Here is a 12,909-nt window from a genome sequence, read left to right on the forward strand (position 1 = left end):
ACAATTTTCAGGTTCAAAAAGGTCAATGGAACTTGGGATTCCCAACCAGTCTCCCATTCTGGTACTTGCCAAGCCTTAAGCTGCATTGCTGCTGCGATCTGACGAGAGCAGGCACATTCAGCTTAGAATGGCCGTTGACAGCAGCTGTTCAATTTGAACCTTCTTTTACCATCTTTGACAGAGAAACTAATACAATTTTCAGGTTCAAAAAGGTCAACGGAACTTGGGATTCCCAGCCAGACTCCCATGCTGGTACTTGCCAAGCCTTAAGCTGCATTGCTGCTGCGATCTGATGAGAGCAGGCACATTGAGCTTAGAATGGCCGTTGACAGCAGCTGTTCAATTTGAACCTTCTTTTACTATCTCATAGAGAAACTAACACAATTTTCAGGTTCAAAAAGGTCAACGGAACTTGGGATTCCCAGCCAGTCTCCCATGCTGGTACTTGCCAAGCCTTAAGCTGCATTGCTGCTGCGATCTGACGAGAGCAGGCACATTCAGCTTAGAATGGCCGTTGACAGCAGCTGTTCAATTTGAACCTTCTTTTACTATCTCATAGAGAAACTAACACAATTTTCAGGTTCAAAAAGGTCAACGGAACTTGGGATTCCCAGCCAGTCTCCCATGCTGGTACTTGCCAAGCCTTAAGCTGCATTGCTGCTGCGATCTGACGAGAGCAGGCACATTCAGCTTAGAATGGCCGTTGACAGCAGCTGTTCAATTTGAACCTTATTTTACTATCTCATAGAGAAACTAACACAATTTTCAGGTTCAAAAAGGTCAACGGAACTTGGGATTCCCAGCCAGTCTCCCATGCTGGTACTTGCCAAGCCTTAAGCTGCATTGATGCTGCGATCTGACGACAGCAGGCACATTCAGCTTAGAATGGCCGTTGACAACAGCTGTTCAATTTGAACCTTCTTTTACTATCTCATAGAGAAACTAACACAATTTTCAGGTTCAAAAAGGTCAACGGAACTTGGGATTCCCAGCCAGTCTCCCATGCTGGTACTTGCCAAGCCTTAAGCTGCATTGCTGCTGCGATCTGACGAGAGCAGGCACATTCAGCTTAGAATGGCCGTTGACAGCAGCTGTTCAATTTGAACCTTCTTTTACTATCTCATAGAGAAACTAACACAATTTTCAGGTTCAAAGAGGTCAACGGAACTTGGGATTCCCAGCCAGTCTCCCATGCTGGTACTTGCCAAGCCTTAAGCTGCATTGCTGCTGCGATTTGACGAGAGCAGGCACATTCAGCTTAGAATGGCCGTTGACAGCAGCTGTTCAATTTGAACCTTCTTTTACCATCTTTGACAGAGAAACTAATACAATTTTCAGGTTCAAAAAGGGCAACGGAACTTGGGATTCCCAGCCAGTCTCCCATGCTGGTACTTGCCAAGCCTTAAGCTGCATTGCTGCTGCAATCTGATGAGAGCAGGCACATTCAGCTTAGAATGGCCGTTGACAGCAGCTGTTCAATTTGAACCTTATTTTACCATCTTTGACAGAGAAACTAACACAATTTTCAGGTTCAAAAAGGTCAACAGAACTTGGGATTCCCAGCCAGTCTCCCATGCTGGTACTTGCCAAGCCTTAAGCTGCATTGCTGCTGCGATCTGACGAGAGCAGGCACATTCAGCTTAGAATGGCCGTTGACAGCAGCAGTTCAATTTTAACCTTCTTTTACCATCTTTGACAGAGAAACTAATACAATTTTCAGGTTCAATAAGGGCAACGGAACTTGGGATTCCCAGCCAGTCTCCCATGCTGGTACTTGCCAAGCCTTAAGCTGCATTGCTGCTGTGATCTGACGAGAGCAGGCACATTCAGCTTAGAATGGCCGTTGACAGCAGCTGTTCAATTTGAACCTTCTTTTACCATCTTTGACAGAGAAACTAACACAATTTTCAGGTTCAAAAAGGTCAACGGAACTTGGGATTCCCAGCCAGTCTCCCATTCTGGTACTTGCCAAGCCTTAAACTGCATTGCTGCTGTGATCTGACGAGAGCAGGCACATTCAGCTTAGAATGGCCGTTGACAGCGGCTGTTCAAATTGAACCTTCTTTTACTATCTCATAGCGAAACTAACACAATTTTCAGTTCAAAAAGGTCAACAGAACTTGGGATTCCCAGCCAGTCTCCCATGCTGGTACTTGCCAAGCCTTAAGCTGCATTGCTGCTGCGATCTGACAAGAGCAGGCAAATTCAGCTTAGAATGGCCGTTGACAGCAACTGTTCAATTTGAACCTTCTTTTACCATCTTTGCCAGAGAAACTAACACAATTTTCAGGTTCAAAAAGGTCAACAGAACTTTGGATTCCCAGCCAGTCTCCCATGCTGGTACTTGCCAAGCCTTAAGCTGCATTGCTGCTGCGATCTGACGAGAGCAGGCACATGCACCTTAGAATGGCCGTTGACAGCAGCTGTTCAATTTGAACCTTCTTTTACCATCTTTGACAGAGAAACTAATACAATTTTCAGGTTCAAAAAGGTCAACGGAACTTGGGATTCCCAGCCAGACTCCCATGCTGGTACTTGCCAAGCCTTAAGCTGCATTGCTGCTGCGATCTGATGAGAGCAGGCACATTGAGCTTAGAATGGCCGTTGACAGCAGCTGTTCAATTTGAACCTTCTTTTACTATCTCATAGAGAAACTAACACAATTTTCAGGTTCAAAAAGGTCAACGGAACTTGGGATTCCCAGCCAGTCTCCCAATCTGGTACTTGCCAAACCTTAAGCTGCATTGCTGCTGCGATCTGACGAGAGCAGGCACATTCAGCTTAGAATGTCCGTTGACAGCAGCTGTTCAATTTGAACCTTCTTTTACTATCTCATAGAGAAACTAACACAATTTTCAGGTTCAAAAAGGTCAACGGAACTTGGGATTCCCAGCCAGTCTCCCATGCTGGCACTTGCCAAGCCTTAAGCTGCATTGCTGCTGCGATCTGACGAGAGCAGGCACATTCAGCTTAGAATGGCCGTTGACAGCAGCTGTTCAATTTGAACCTTCTTTTACTATCTCATAGAGAAACTAACACAATTTTCAGGTTCAAAAAGGTCAACGGAACTTTGGATTCCCAGCCAGTCTCCCATGCTGGTACTTGCCAAGCCTTAAGCTGCATTGCTGCTGCGATCTGACGAGAGCAGGCACATTCAGCTTAGAATGGCCGTTGACAGCAGCTGTTCAATTTGAACCTTCTTTTACCATCTTTGACAGAGAAACTAATACAATTTTCAGGTTCAAAAAGGGCAACGGAACTTGGGATTCCCAGCCAGTCTCCCATGCTGGTACTTGCCAAGCCTTAAGCTGCATTGCTGCTGCAATCTGATGAAAGCAGGCACATTCAGCTTAGAATGGCCGTTGACAGCAGCTGTTCAATTTGAACCTTATTTTACAATCTTTGACAGAGAAACTAACACAATTTTCAGGTTCAAAAAGGTCAACAGAACTTGGGATTCCCAGCCAGTCTCCCATGCTGGTACTTGCCAAGCCTTAAGCTGCATTGCTGCTGCGATCTGACGAGAGCAGGCACATTCAGCTTAGAATGGCCGTTGACAGCAGCTGTTCAATTTTAACCTTCTTTTACCATCTTTGACAGAGAAACTAATACAATTTTCAGGTTCAAAAAGGGCAACGGAACTTGGGATTCCCAGCCAGTCTCCCATGCTGGTACTTGCCAAGCCTTAAGCTGCATTGCTGCTGTGATCTGACGAGAGCAGGCACATTCAGCTTAGAATGGCCGTTGACAGCAGCTGTTCAATTTGAACCTTCTTTTACCATCTTTGACAGAGAAACTAACACAATTTTCAGGTTCAAAAAGGTCAACGGAACATGGGATTCCCAGCCAGTCTCCCATTCTGGTACTTGCCAAGCCTTAAACTGCATTGCTGCTGTGATCTGACGAGAGCAGGCACATTCAGCTTAGAATGGCTGTTGACAGCGGCTGTTCAAATTGAACCTTCTTTTACTATCTCATAGCGAAACTAACACAATTTTCAGTTCAAAAAGGTCAACAGAACTTGGGATTCCCAGCCAGTCTCCCATGCTGGTACTTGCCAAGCCTTAAGCTGCATTGCTGCTGCGATCTGACAAGAGCAGGCAAATTCAGCTTAGAATGGCCGTTGACAGCAACTGTTCAATTTGAACCTTCTTTTACCATCTTTGCCAGAGAAACTAACACAATTTTCAGGTTCAAAAAGGTCAACAGAACTTTGGATTCCCAGCCAGTCTCCCATGCTGGTACTTGCCAAGCCTTAAGCTTCATTGCTGCTGCGATCTGATGAGAGCAGGCACATTCAGCTTAGAATGGCCGTTGACAGCAGCTGTTCAATTTGAACCTTCTTTTACTATCTCCTAGAGAAACTAACACAATTTTCAGGTTCAAAAAGGTCAATGGAACTTGGGATTCCCAACCAGTCTCCCATTCTGGTACTTGCCAAGCCTTAAGCTGCATTGCTGCTGCGATCTGACGAGAGCAGGCACATTCAGCTTAGAATGGCCGTTGACAGCAGCTGTTCAATTTGAACCTTCTTTTACCATCTTTGACAGAGAAACTAATACAATTTTCAGGTTCAAAAAGGGCAACGGAACTTGGGATTCCCAGCCAGTCTCCCATGCTGGTACTTGCCAAGCCTTAAGCTGCATTGCTGCTGCAATCTGATGAGAGCAGGCACATTCAGCTTAGAATGGCCGTTGACAGCAGCTGTTCAATTTTAACCTTCTTTTACCATCTTTGACAGAGAAACTAATACAATTTTCAGGTTCAAAAAGGGCAACGGAACTTGGGATTCCCAGCCAGTCTCCCATGCTGGTACTTGCCAAGCCTTAAGCTGCATTGCTGCTGTGATCTGACGAGAGCAGGCACATTCAGCTTAGAATGGCCGTTGACAGCAGCTGTTCAATTTGAACCTTCTTTTACCATCTTTGACAGAGAAACTAACACAATTTTCAGGTTCAAAAAGGTCAACGGAACTTGGGATTCCCAGCCAGTCTCCCATTCTGGTACTTGCCAAGCCTTAAACTGCATTGCTGCTGTGATCTGACGAGAGCAGGCACATTCAGCTTAGAATGGCCGTTGACAGCGGCTGTTCAAATTGAACCTTCTTTTACTATCTCATAGCGAAACTAACACAATTTTCAGTTCAAAAAGGTCAACAGAACTTGGGATTCCCAGCCAGTCTCCCATGCTGGTACTTGCCAAGCCTTAAGCTGCATTGCTGCTGCGATCTGACAAGAGCAGGCAAATTCAGCTTAGAATGGCCGTTGACAGCAACTGTTCAATTTGAACCTTCTTTTACCATCTTTGCCAGAGAAACTAACACAATTTTCAGGTTCAAAAAGGTCAACAGAACTTTGGATTCCCAGCCAGTCTCCCATGCTGGTACTTGCCAAGCCTTAAGCTGCATTGCTGCTGCGATCTGACGAGAGCAGGCACATTCAGCTTAGAATGGCCGTTGACAGCAGCTGTTCAATTTGAACCTTCTTTTACTATCTCCTAGAGAAACTAACACAATTTTCAGGTTCAAAAAGGTCAATGGAACTTGGGATTCCCAACCAGTCTCCCATTCTGGTACTTGCCAAGCCTTAAGCTGCATTGCTGCTGCGATCTGACGAGAGCAGGCACATTCAGCTTAGAATGGCCGTTGACAGCAGCTGTTCAATTTGAACCTTCTTTTACCATCTTTGACAGAGAAACTAATACAATTTTCAGGTTCAAAAAGGTCAACGGAACTTGGGATTCCCAGCCAGACTCCCATGCTGGTACTTGCCAAGCCTTAAGCTGCATTGCTGCTGCGATCTGATGAGAGCAGGCACATTGAGCTTAGAATGGCCGTTGACAGCAGCTGTTCAATTTGAACCTTCTTTTACTATCTCATAGAGAAACTAACACAATTTTCAGGTTCAAAAAGGTCAACGGAACTTGGGATTCCCAGCCAGTCTCCCAATCTGGTACTTGCCAAACCTTAAGCTGCATTGCTGCTGCGATCTGACGAGAGCAGGCACATTCAGCTTAGAATGGCCGTTGACAGCAGCTGTTCAATTTGAACCTTCTTTTACTATCTCATAGAGAAACTAACACAATTTTCAGGTTCAAAAAGGTCAACGGAACTTGGGATTCCCAGCCAGTCTCCCATGCTGGTACTTGCCAAGCCTTAAGCTGCATTGCTGCTGCGATCTGACGAGAGCAGGCACATTCAGCTTAGAATGGCCGTTGACAGCAGCTGTTCAATTTGAACCTTCTTTTACTATCTCATAGAGAAACTAACACAATTTTCAGGTTCAAAAAGGTCAACGGAACTTGGGATTCCCAGCCAGTCTCCCATGCTGGTACTTGCCAAGCCTTAAGCTGCATTGCTGCTGCGATCTGACGAGAGCAGACACATTCAGCTTAGAATGGCCGTTGACAGCAGCTGTTCAATTTGAACCTTATTTTACTATCTCATAGAGAAACTAACACAATTTTCAGGTTCAAAAAGGTCAACGGAACTTGGGATTCCCAGCCAGTCTCCCATGCTGGTACTTGCCAAGCCTTAAGCTGCATTGCTGCTGCGATCTGACGAGAGCAGGCACATTCAGCTTAGAATGGCCGTTGACAGCAGCTGTTCAATTTGAACCTTCTTTTACTATCTCATAGAGAAACTAACACAATTTTCAGGTTCAAAGAGGTCAACGGAACTTGGGATTCCCAGCCAGTCTCCCATGCTGGTACTTGCCAAGCCTTAAGCTGCATTGCTGCTGCGATCTGACGAGAGCAGGCACATTCAGCTTAGAATGGCCGTTGACAGCAGCTGTTCAATTTGAACCTTCTTTTACCATCTTTGACAGAGAAACTAATACAATTTTCAGGTTCAAAAAGGGCAACGGAACTTGGGATTCCCAGCCAGTCTCCCATGCTGGTACTTGCCAAGCCTTAAGCTGCATTGCTGCTGCAATCTGATGAGAGCAGGCACATTCAGCTTAGAATGGCCGTTGACAGCAGCTGTTCAATTTGAACCTTATTTTACCATCTTTGACAGAGAAACTAACACAATTTTCAGGTTCAAAAAGGTCAACAGAACTTGGGATTCCCAGCCAGTCTCCCATGCTGGTACTTGCCAAGCCTTAAGCTGCATTGCTGCTGCGATCTGACGAGAGCAGGCACATTCAGCTTAGAATGGCCGTTGACAGCATCAGTTCAATTTTAACCTTCTTTTACCATCTTTGACAGAGAAACTAATACAATTTTCAGGTTCAAAAAGGGCAACGGAACTTGGGATTCCCAGCCAGTCTCCCATGCTGGTACTTGCCAAGCCTTAAGCTGCATTGCTGCTGTGATCTGACGAGAGCAGGCACATTCAGCTTAGAATGGCCGTTGACAGCAGCTGTTCAATTTGAACCTTCTTTTACCATCTTTGACAGAGAAACTAACACAATTTTCAGGTTCAAAAAGGTCAACGGAACTTGGGATTCCCAGCCAGTCTCCCATGCTGGCACTTGCCAAGCCTTAAGCTGCATTGCTGCTGCGATCTGACGAGAGCAGGCACATTCAGCTTAGAATGGCCGTTGACAGCAGCTGTTCAATTTGAACCTTCTTTTACTATCTCATAGAGAAACTAACACAATTTTCAGGTTCAAAAAGGTCAACGGAACTTGGGATTCCCAGCCAGTCTCCCATGCTGGTACTTGCCAAGCCTTAAGCTGCATTGCTGCTGCGATCTGACGAGAGCAGGCACATTCAGCTTAGAATGGCCGTTGACAGCAGCTGTTCAATTTGAACCTTCTTTTACCATCTTTGACAGAGAAACTAATACAATTTTCAGGTTCAAAAAGGGCAACGGAACTTGGGATTCCCAGCCAGTCTCCCATGCTGGTACTTGCCAAGCCTTAAGCTGCATTGCTGCTGCAATCTGATGAAAGCAGGCACATTCAGCTTAGAATGGCCGTTGACAGCAGCTGTTCAATTTGAACCTTATTTTACAATCTTTGACAGAGAAACTAACACAATTTTCAGGTTCAAAAAGGTCAACAGAACTTGGGATTCCCAGCCAGTCTCCCATGCTGGTACTTGCCAAGCCTTAAGCTGCATTGCTGCTGCGATCTGACGAGAGCAGGCACATTCAGCTTAGAATGGCCGTTGACAGCAGCTGTTCAATTTTAACCTTCTTTTACCATCTTTGACAGAGAAACTAATACAATTTTCAGGTTCAAAAAGGGCAACGGAACTTGGGATTCCCAGCCAGTCTCCCATGCTGGTACTTGCCAAGCCTTAAGCTGCATTGCTGCTGTGATCTGACGAGAGCAGGCACATTCAGCTTAGAATGGCCGTTGACAGCAGCTGTTCAATTTGAACCTTCTTTTACCATCTTTGACAGAGAAACTAACACAATTTTCAGGTTCAAAAAGGTCAACAGAACTTTGGATTCCCAGCCAGTCTCCCATGCTGGTACTTGCCAAGCCTTAAGCTGCATTGCTGCTGCGATCTGATGAGAGCAGGCACATTCAGCTTAGAATGGCCGTTGACAGCAGCTGTTCAATTTGAACCTTCTTTTACTATCTCCTAGAGAAACTAACACAATTTTCAGGTTCAAAAAGGTCAATGGAACTTGGGATTCCCAACCAGTCTCCCATTCTGGTACTTGCCAAGCCTTAAGCTGCATTGCTGCTGCGATCTGACGAGAGCAGGCACATTCAGCTTAGAATGGCCGTTGACAGCAGCTGTTCAATTTGAACCTTCTTTTACTATCTCATAGAGAAACTAACACAATTTTCAGGTTCAAAAAGGTCGACGGAACTTGGGATTCCCAGCCAGTCTCCCATGCTGGTACTTGCCAAGCCTTAAGCTGCATTGCTGCTGCGATCTGACGAGAGCAGGCACATGCACCTTAGAATGGCCGTTGACAGCAGCTGTTCAATTTGAACCTTCTTTTACCATCTTTGACAGAGAAACTAATACAATTTTCAGGTTCAAAAAGGTCAACGGAACTTGGGATTCCCAGCCAGACTCCCATGCTGGTACTTGCCAAGCCTTAAGCTGCATTGCTGCTGCGATCTGATGAGAGCAGGCACATTGAGCTTAGAATGGCCGTTGACAGCAGCTGTTCAATTTGAACCTTCTTTTACTATCTCATAGAGAAACTAACACAATTTTCAGGTTCAAAAAGGTCAACGGAACTTGGGATTCCCAGCCAGTCTCCCAATCTGGTACTTGCCAAACCTTAAGCTGCATTGCTGCTGCGATCTGACGAGAGCAGGCACATTCAGCTTAGAATGACCGTTGACAGCAGCTGTTCAATTTGAACCTTCTTTTACTATCTCATAGAGAAACTAACACAATTTTCAGGTTCAAAAAGGTCAACGGAACTTGGGATTCCCAGCCAGTCTCCCATGCTGGCACTTGCCAAGCCTTAAGCTGCATTGCTGCTGCGATCTGACGAGAGCAGGCACATTCAGCTTAGAATGGCCGTTGACAGCAGCTGTTCAATTTGAACCTTCTTTTACTATCTCATAGAGAAACTAACACAATTTTCAGGTTCAAAAAGGTCAACGGAACTTGGGATTCCCAGCCAGTCTCCCATGCTGGTACTTGCCAAGCCTTAAGCTGCATTGCTGCTGCGATCTGACGAGAGCAGGCACATTCAGCTTAGAATGGCCGTTGACAGCAGCTGTTCAATTTGAACCTTCTTTTACCATCTTTGACAGAGAAACTAATACAATTTTCAGGTTCAAAAAGGGCAACGGAACTTGGGATTCCCAGCCAGTCTCCCATGCTGGTACTTGCCAAGCCTTAAGCTGCATTGCTGCTGCAATCTGATGAGAGCAGGCACATTCAGCTTAGAATGGCCGTTGACAGCAGCTGTTCAATTTGAACCTTATTTTACAATCTTTGACAGAGAAACTAACACAATTTTCAGGTTCAAAAAGGTCAACAGAACTTGGGATTCCCAGCCAGTCTCCCATGCTGGTACTTGCCAAGCCTTAAGCTGCATTGCTGCTGCGATCTGACGAGAGCAGGCACATTCAGCTTAGAATGGCCGTTGACAGCAGCTGTTCAATTTTAACCTTCTTTTACCATCTTTGACAGAGAAACTAATACAATTTTCAGGTTCAAAAAGGGCAACGGAACTTGGGATTCCCAGCCAGTCTCCCATGCTGGTACTTGCCAAGCCTTAAGCTGCATTGCTGCTGTGATCTGACGAGAGCAGGCACATTCAGCTTAGAATGGCCGTTGACAGCAGCTGTTCAATTTGAACCTTCTTTTACCATCTTTGACAGAGAAACTAACACAATTTTCAGGTTCAAAAAGGTCAACGGAACTTGGGATTCCCAGCCAGTCTCCCATTCTGGTACTTGCCAAGCCTTAAACTGCATTGCTGCTGTGATCTGACGAGAGCAGGCACATTCAGCTTAGAATGGCCGTTGACAGCGGCTGTTCAAATTGAACCTTCTTTTACTATCTCATAGCGAAATTAACACAATTTTCAGTTCAAAAAGGTCAACAGAACTTGGGATTCCCAGCCAGTCTCCCATGCTGGTACTTGCCAAGCCTTAAGCTGCATTGCTGCTGCGATCTGACAAGAACAGGCAAATTCAGCTTAGAATGGCCGTTGACAGCAACTGTTCAATTTGAACCTTCTTTTACCATCTTTGCCAGAGAAACTAACACAATTTTCAGGTTCAAAAAGGTCAACAGAACTTTGGATTCCCAGCCAGTCTCCCATGCTGGTACTTGCCAAGCCTTAAGCTGCATTGCTGCTGCGATCTGACGAGAGCAGGCACATTCAGCTTAGAATGGCCGTTGACAGCAGCTGTTCAATTTGAACCTTCTTTTACTATCTCCTAGAGAAACTAACACAATTTTCAGGTTCAAAAAGGTCAATGGAACTTGGGATTCCAAACCAGTCTCCCATTCTGGTACTTGCCAAGCCTTAAGCTGCATTGCTGCTGCGATCTGACGAGAGCAGGCACATTCAGCTTAGAATGGCCGTTGACAGCAGCTGTTCAATTTGAACCTTCTTTTACTATCTCATAGAGAAACTAACACAATTTTCAGGTTCAAAAAGGTCGACGGAACTTGGGATTCCCAGCCAGTCTCGCATGCTGGTACTTGCCAAGCCTTAAGCTGCATTGCTGCTGCGATCTGACGAGAGCAGGCACATTCACCTTAGAATGGCCGTTGACAGCAGCTGTTCAATTTGAACCTTCTTTTACCATCTTTGACAGAGAAACTAATACAATTTTCAGGTTCAAAAAGGTCAACGGAACTTGGGATTCCCAGCCAGACTCCCATGCTGGTACTTGCCAAGCCTTAAGCTGCATTGCTGCTGCGATCTGATGAGAGCAGGCACATTGAGCTTAGAATGGCCGTTGACAGCAGCTGTGCAATTTGAACCTTCTTTTACTATCTCATAGAGAAACTAACACAATTTTCAGGTTCAAAAAGGTCAACGGAACTTGGGATTCCCAGCCAGTCTCCCAATCTGGTACTTGCCAAACTTTAAGCTGCATTGCTGCTGCGATCTGACGAGAGCAGGCACATTCAGCTTAGAATGGCCGTTGACAGCAGCTGTTCAATTTGAACCTTCTTTTACCATCTTTGACAGAGAAACTAACACAATTTTCAGGTTCAAAAAGGTCAACAGAACTTTGGATTCCCAGCCAGTCTCCCATGCTGGTACTTGCCAAGCCTTAAGCTGCATTGCTGCTGCCATCTGACGAGAGCAGGCACATTCAGCTTAGAATGGCCGTTGACAGCAGCTGTTCAATTTGAACCTTCTTTTACTATCTCCTAGAGAAACTAACACAATTTTCAGGTTCAAAAAGGTCAATGGAACTTGGGATTCCCAACCAGTCTCCCAATCTGGTACTTGCCAAGCCTTAAGCTGCATTGCTGCTGCGATCTGACGAGAGCAGGCACATTCAGCTTAGAATGGCCGTTGACAGCAGCTGTTCAATTTGAACCTTCTTTTACCATCTTTGACAGAGAAACTAATACAATTTTCAGGTTCAAAAAGGTCAACGGAACTTGGGATTCCCAGCCAGTCTCCCATGCTGGTACTTGCCAAGCCTTAAGCTGCATTGCTGCTGCGATCTGACGAGAGCAGGCACATTCAGCTTAGAATGGCCGTTGACAGCAGCTGTTCAATTTGAACCTTCTTTTACTATCTCATAGAGAAACTAACACAATTTTCAGGTTCAAAAAGGTCAACGGAACTTGGGATTCCCAGCCAGTCTCCCATGCTGGTACTTGCCAAGCCTTAAGCTGCATTGCTGCTGCGATCTGACGAGAGCAGGCACATTGAGCTTAGAATGGCCGTTGACAGCAGCTCTTCAATTTGAACCTTCTTTTACTATCTCATAGAGAAACTAATACAATTTTCAGGTTCAAAAAGGTCAACGGAACTTGGGATTCCCAGCCAGTCTCCCATGCTGGTACTTGCCAAGCCTTAAGCTGCATTGCTGCTGCGATCTGACGAGAGCAGGCACATTCACCTTAGAATGGCCATTGACAGCAGCTGTTCAATTTGAACCTTCTTTTACCATCTTTGACAGAGAAACTAATACAATTTTCAGGTTCAAAAAGGTCAACGAAACTTGGGATTCCCAGCCAGACTCCCATGCTGGTACTTGCCAAGCCTTAAGCTGCATTGCTGCCGCGATCTGACGAGAGCAGGCACATTGAGCTTAGAATGGCCGTTGACAGCAGCTGTTCAATTTGAACCTTCTTTTACTATCTCATAGAGAAACTAACACAATTTTCAGGTTCAAAAAGGTCAACGGAACTTGGGATTCCCAGCCAGTCTCCCAATCTGGTACTTGCCAAGCCTTAAGCTGCATTGCTGCTGCGATCTGACGAGAGCAGGCACATTCAGCTTAGAATGGCCGTTGACAGCAGCTGTTCAATTTGAACCTTCTTTTACTATCTCATAGA

General features: G+C 45.5%; 62 pseudogenes; all 62 read right to left on the reverse strand.

Annotated features, from left to right (window-relative positions):
• Positions 1 to 20: 20 nt before the first annotated feature.
• On the reverse strand, positions 21 to 139 carry LOC140105187 (5S ribosomal RNA; annotated as a pseudogene).
• Positions 140 to 211: 72 nt separating this feature from the next.
• LOC140108914 (5S ribosomal RNA) lies at positions 212 to 330 on the reverse strand (annotated as a pseudogene).
• A 70-nt stretch (positions 331 to 400) lies between these two features.
• LOC140085787 (5S ribosomal RNA) lies at positions 401 to 519 on the reverse strand (annotated as a pseudogene).
• Positions 520 to 589: 70 nt separating this feature from the next.
• On the reverse strand, positions 590 to 708 carry LOC140085798 (5S ribosomal RNA; annotated as a pseudogene).
• Positions 709 to 967: 259 nt separating this feature from the next.
• Positions 968 to 1,086, reverse strand: LOC140085809 (5S ribosomal RNA; annotated as a pseudogene).
• Positions 1,087 to 1,156: 70 nt separating this feature from the next.
• LOC140109192 (5S ribosomal RNA) lies at positions 1,157 to 1,275 on the reverse strand (annotated as a pseudogene).
• A 72-nt stretch (positions 1,276 to 1,347) lies between these two features.
• Positions 1,348 to 1,466, reverse strand: LOC140108283 (5S ribosomal RNA; annotated as a pseudogene).
• A 72-nt stretch (positions 1,467 to 1,538) lies between these two features.
• LOC140096287 (5S ribosomal RNA) lies at positions 1,539 to 1,657 on the reverse strand (annotated as a pseudogene).
• A 72-nt stretch (positions 1,658 to 1,729) lies between these two features.
• Positions 1,730 to 1,848, reverse strand: LOC140112519 (5S ribosomal RNA; annotated as a pseudogene).
• Positions 1,849 to 1,920: 72 nt separating this feature from the next.
• Positions 1,921 to 2,039, reverse strand: LOC140107752 (5S ribosomal RNA; annotated as a pseudogene).
• Positions 2,040 to 2,108: 69 nt separating this feature from the next.
• On the reverse strand, positions 2,109 to 2,227 carry LOC140112930 (5S ribosomal RNA; annotated as a pseudogene).
• A 263-nt stretch (positions 2,228 to 2,490) lies between these two features.
• LOC140108919 (5S ribosomal RNA) lies at positions 2,491 to 2,609 on the reverse strand (annotated as a pseudogene).
• Positions 2,610 to 2,679: 70 nt separating this feature from the next.
• On the reverse strand, positions 2,680 to 2,798 carry LOC140095810 (5S ribosomal RNA; annotated as a pseudogene).
• A 70-nt stretch (positions 2,799 to 2,868) lies between these two features.
• LOC140107308 (5S ribosomal RNA) lies at positions 2,869 to 2,987 on the reverse strand (annotated as a pseudogene).
• A 70-nt stretch (positions 2,988 to 3,057) lies between these two features.
• LOC140108461 (5S ribosomal RNA) lies at positions 3,058 to 3,176 on the reverse strand (annotated as a pseudogene).
• Positions 3,177 to 3,248: 72 nt separating this feature from the next.
• LOC140112985 (5S ribosomal RNA) lies at positions 3,249 to 3,367 on the reverse strand (annotated as a pseudogene).
• Positions 3,368 to 3,439: 72 nt separating this feature from the next.
• LOC140096298 (5S ribosomal RNA) lies at positions 3,440 to 3,558 on the reverse strand (annotated as a pseudogene).
• Positions 3,559 to 3,630: 72 nt separating this feature from the next.
• On the reverse strand, positions 3,631 to 3,749 carry LOC140112530 (5S ribosomal RNA; annotated as a pseudogene).
• A 260-nt stretch (positions 3,750 to 4,009) lies between these two features.
• Positions 4,010 to 4,128, reverse strand: LOC140112931 (5S ribosomal RNA; annotated as a pseudogene).
• Positions 4,129 to 4,200: 72 nt separating this feature from the next.
• LOC140113209 (5S ribosomal RNA) lies at positions 4,201 to 4,319 on the reverse strand (annotated as a pseudogene).
• Positions 4,320 to 4,389: 70 nt separating this feature from the next.
• On the reverse strand, positions 4,390 to 4,508 carry LOC140105190 (5S ribosomal RNA; annotated as a pseudogene).
• Positions 4,509 to 4,580: 72 nt separating this feature from the next.
• Positions 4,581 to 4,699, reverse strand: LOC140108294 (5S ribosomal RNA; annotated as a pseudogene).
• Positions 4,700 to 4,771: 72 nt separating this feature from the next.
• LOC140112537 (5S ribosomal RNA) lies at positions 4,772 to 4,890 on the reverse strand (annotated as a pseudogene).
• Positions 4,891 to 4,962: 72 nt separating this feature from the next.
• On the reverse strand, positions 4,963 to 5,081 carry LOC140107774 (5S ribosomal RNA; annotated as a pseudogene).
• A 69-nt stretch (positions 5,082 to 5,150) lies between these two features.
• On the reverse strand, positions 5,151 to 5,269 carry LOC140112932 (5S ribosomal RNA; annotated as a pseudogene).
• Positions 5,270 to 5,341: 72 nt separating this feature from the next.
• Positions 5,342 to 5,460, reverse strand: LOC140110558 (5S ribosomal RNA; annotated as a pseudogene).
• Positions 5,461 to 5,530: 70 nt separating this feature from the next.
• On the reverse strand, positions 5,531 to 5,649 carry LOC140105197 (5S ribosomal RNA; annotated as a pseudogene).
• Positions 5,650 to 5,721: 72 nt separating this feature from the next.
• On the reverse strand, positions 5,722 to 5,840 carry LOC140108927 (5S ribosomal RNA; annotated as a pseudogene).
• Positions 5,841 to 5,910: 70 nt separating this feature from the next.
• On the reverse strand, positions 5,911 to 6,029 carry LOC140105400 (5S ribosomal RNA; annotated as a pseudogene).
• Positions 6,030 to 6,099: 70 nt separating this feature from the next.
• Positions 6,100 to 6,218, reverse strand: LOC140085821 (5S ribosomal RNA; annotated as a pseudogene).
• A 70-nt stretch (positions 6,219 to 6,288) lies between these two features.
• Positions 6,289 to 6,407, reverse strand: LOC140104134 (5S ribosomal RNA; annotated as a pseudogene).
• A 70-nt stretch (positions 6,408 to 6,477) lies between these two features.
• LOC140085832 (5S ribosomal RNA) lies at positions 6,478 to 6,596 on the reverse strand (annotated as a pseudogene).
• Positions 6,597 to 6,666: 70 nt separating this feature from the next.
• Positions 6,667 to 6,785, reverse strand: LOC140085843 (5S ribosomal RNA; annotated as a pseudogene).
• Positions 6,786 to 6,857: 72 nt separating this feature from the next.
• Positions 6,858 to 6,976, reverse strand: LOC140108305 (5S ribosomal RNA; annotated as a pseudogene).
• Positions 6,977 to 7,048: 72 nt separating this feature from the next.
• On the reverse strand, positions 7,049 to 7,167 carry LOC140096309 (5S ribosomal RNA; annotated as a pseudogene).
• A 72-nt stretch (positions 7,168 to 7,239) lies between these two features.
• LOC140112545 (5S ribosomal RNA) lies at positions 7,240 to 7,358 on the reverse strand (annotated as a pseudogene).
• A 72-nt stretch (positions 7,359 to 7,430) lies between these two features.
• On the reverse strand, positions 7,431 to 7,549 carry LOC140107319 (5S ribosomal RNA; annotated as a pseudogene).
• Positions 7,550 to 7,619: 70 nt separating this feature from the next.
• On the reverse strand, positions 7,620 to 7,738 carry LOC140085865 (5S ribosomal RNA; annotated as a pseudogene).
• A 72-nt stretch (positions 7,739 to 7,810) lies between these two features.
• On the reverse strand, positions 7,811 to 7,929 carry LOC140112987 (5S ribosomal RNA; annotated as a pseudogene).
• A 72-nt stretch (positions 7,930 to 8,001) lies between these two features.
• LOC140096320 (5S ribosomal RNA) lies at positions 8,002 to 8,120 on the reverse strand (annotated as a pseudogene).
• A 72-nt stretch (positions 8,121 to 8,192) lies between these two features.
• On the reverse strand, positions 8,193 to 8,311 carry LOC140112554 (5S ribosomal RNA; annotated as a pseudogene).
• A 72-nt stretch (positions 8,312 to 8,383) lies between these two features.
• On the reverse strand, positions 8,384 to 8,502 carry LOC140106920 (5S ribosomal RNA; annotated as a pseudogene).
• Positions 8,503 to 8,572: 70 nt separating this feature from the next.
• Positions 8,573 to 8,691, reverse strand: LOC140105201 (5S ribosomal RNA; annotated as a pseudogene).
• A 70-nt stretch (positions 8,692 to 8,761) lies between these two features.
• Positions 8,762 to 8,880, reverse strand: LOC140113158 (5S ribosomal RNA; annotated as a pseudogene).
• A 72-nt stretch (positions 8,881 to 8,952) lies between these two features.
• Positions 8,953 to 9,071, reverse strand: LOC140108938 (5S ribosomal RNA; annotated as a pseudogene).
• A 70-nt stretch (positions 9,072 to 9,141) lies between these two features.
• Positions 9,142 to 9,260, reverse strand: LOC140103406 (5S ribosomal RNA; annotated as a pseudogene).
• A 70-nt stretch (positions 9,261 to 9,330) lies between these two features.
• LOC140107341 (5S ribosomal RNA) lies at positions 9,331 to 9,449 on the reverse strand (annotated as a pseudogene).
• A 70-nt stretch (positions 9,450 to 9,519) lies between these two features.
• On the reverse strand, positions 9,520 to 9,638 carry LOC140085876 (5S ribosomal RNA; annotated as a pseudogene).
• Positions 9,639 to 9,710: 72 nt separating this feature from the next.
• On the reverse strand, positions 9,711 to 9,829 carry LOC140108316 (5S ribosomal RNA; annotated as a pseudogene).
• Positions 9,830 to 9,901: 72 nt separating this feature from the next.
• Positions 9,902 to 10,020, reverse strand: LOC140096331 (5S ribosomal RNA; annotated as a pseudogene).
• Positions 10,021 to 10,092: 72 nt separating this feature from the next.
• On the reverse strand, positions 10,093 to 10,211 carry LOC140112562 (5S ribosomal RNA; annotated as a pseudogene).
• A 72-nt stretch (positions 10,212 to 10,283) lies between these two features.
• LOC140107785 (5S ribosomal RNA) lies at positions 10,284 to 10,402 on the reverse strand (annotated as a pseudogene).
• Positions 10,403 to 10,471: 69 nt separating this feature from the next.
• On the reverse strand, positions 10,472 to 10,590 carry LOC140113351 (5S ribosomal RNA; annotated as a pseudogene).
• Positions 10,591 to 10,662: 72 nt separating this feature from the next.
• LOC140110569 (5S ribosomal RNA) lies at positions 10,663 to 10,781 on the reverse strand (annotated as a pseudogene).
• Positions 10,782 to 10,851: 70 nt separating this feature from the next.
• Positions 10,852 to 10,970, reverse strand: LOC140112710 (5S ribosomal RNA; annotated as a pseudogene).
• Positions 10,971 to 11,231: 261 nt separating this feature from the next.
• LOC140108949 (5S ribosomal RNA) lies at positions 11,232 to 11,350 on the reverse strand (annotated as a pseudogene).
• A 70-nt stretch (positions 11,351 to 11,420) lies between these two features.
• LOC140113169 (5S ribosomal RNA) lies at positions 11,421 to 11,539 on the reverse strand (annotated as a pseudogene).
• A 261-nt stretch (positions 11,540 to 11,800) lies between these two features.
• Positions 11,801 to 11,919, reverse strand: LOC140109380 (5S ribosomal RNA; annotated as a pseudogene).
• Positions 11,920 to 11,991: 72 nt separating this feature from the next.
• On the reverse strand, positions 11,992 to 12,110 carry LOC140085887 (5S ribosomal RNA; annotated as a pseudogene).
• Positions 12,111 to 12,180: 70 nt separating this feature from the next.
• Positions 12,181 to 12,299, reverse strand: LOC140106125 (5S ribosomal RNA; annotated as a pseudogene).
• Positions 12,300 to 12,369: 70 nt separating this feature from the next.
• On the reverse strand, positions 12,370 to 12,488 carry LOC140110765 (5S ribosomal RNA; annotated as a pseudogene).
• Positions 12,489 to 12,749: 261 nt separating this feature from the next.
• Positions 12,750 to 12,868, reverse strand: LOC140095336 (5S ribosomal RNA; annotated as a pseudogene).
• Between the last annotated feature and the right edge of the window lie 41 nt (positions 12,869 to 12,909).

This window comes from Engystomops pustulosus, chromosome 1, assembly GCF_040894005.1.
Source record: "Engystomops pustulosus chromosome 1, aEngPut4.maternal, whole genome shotgun sequence".
NCBI classification, from domain to species: domain Eukaryota; kingdom Metazoa; phylum Chordata; class Amphibia; order Anura; family Leptodactylidae; genus Engystomops; species Engystomops pustulosus.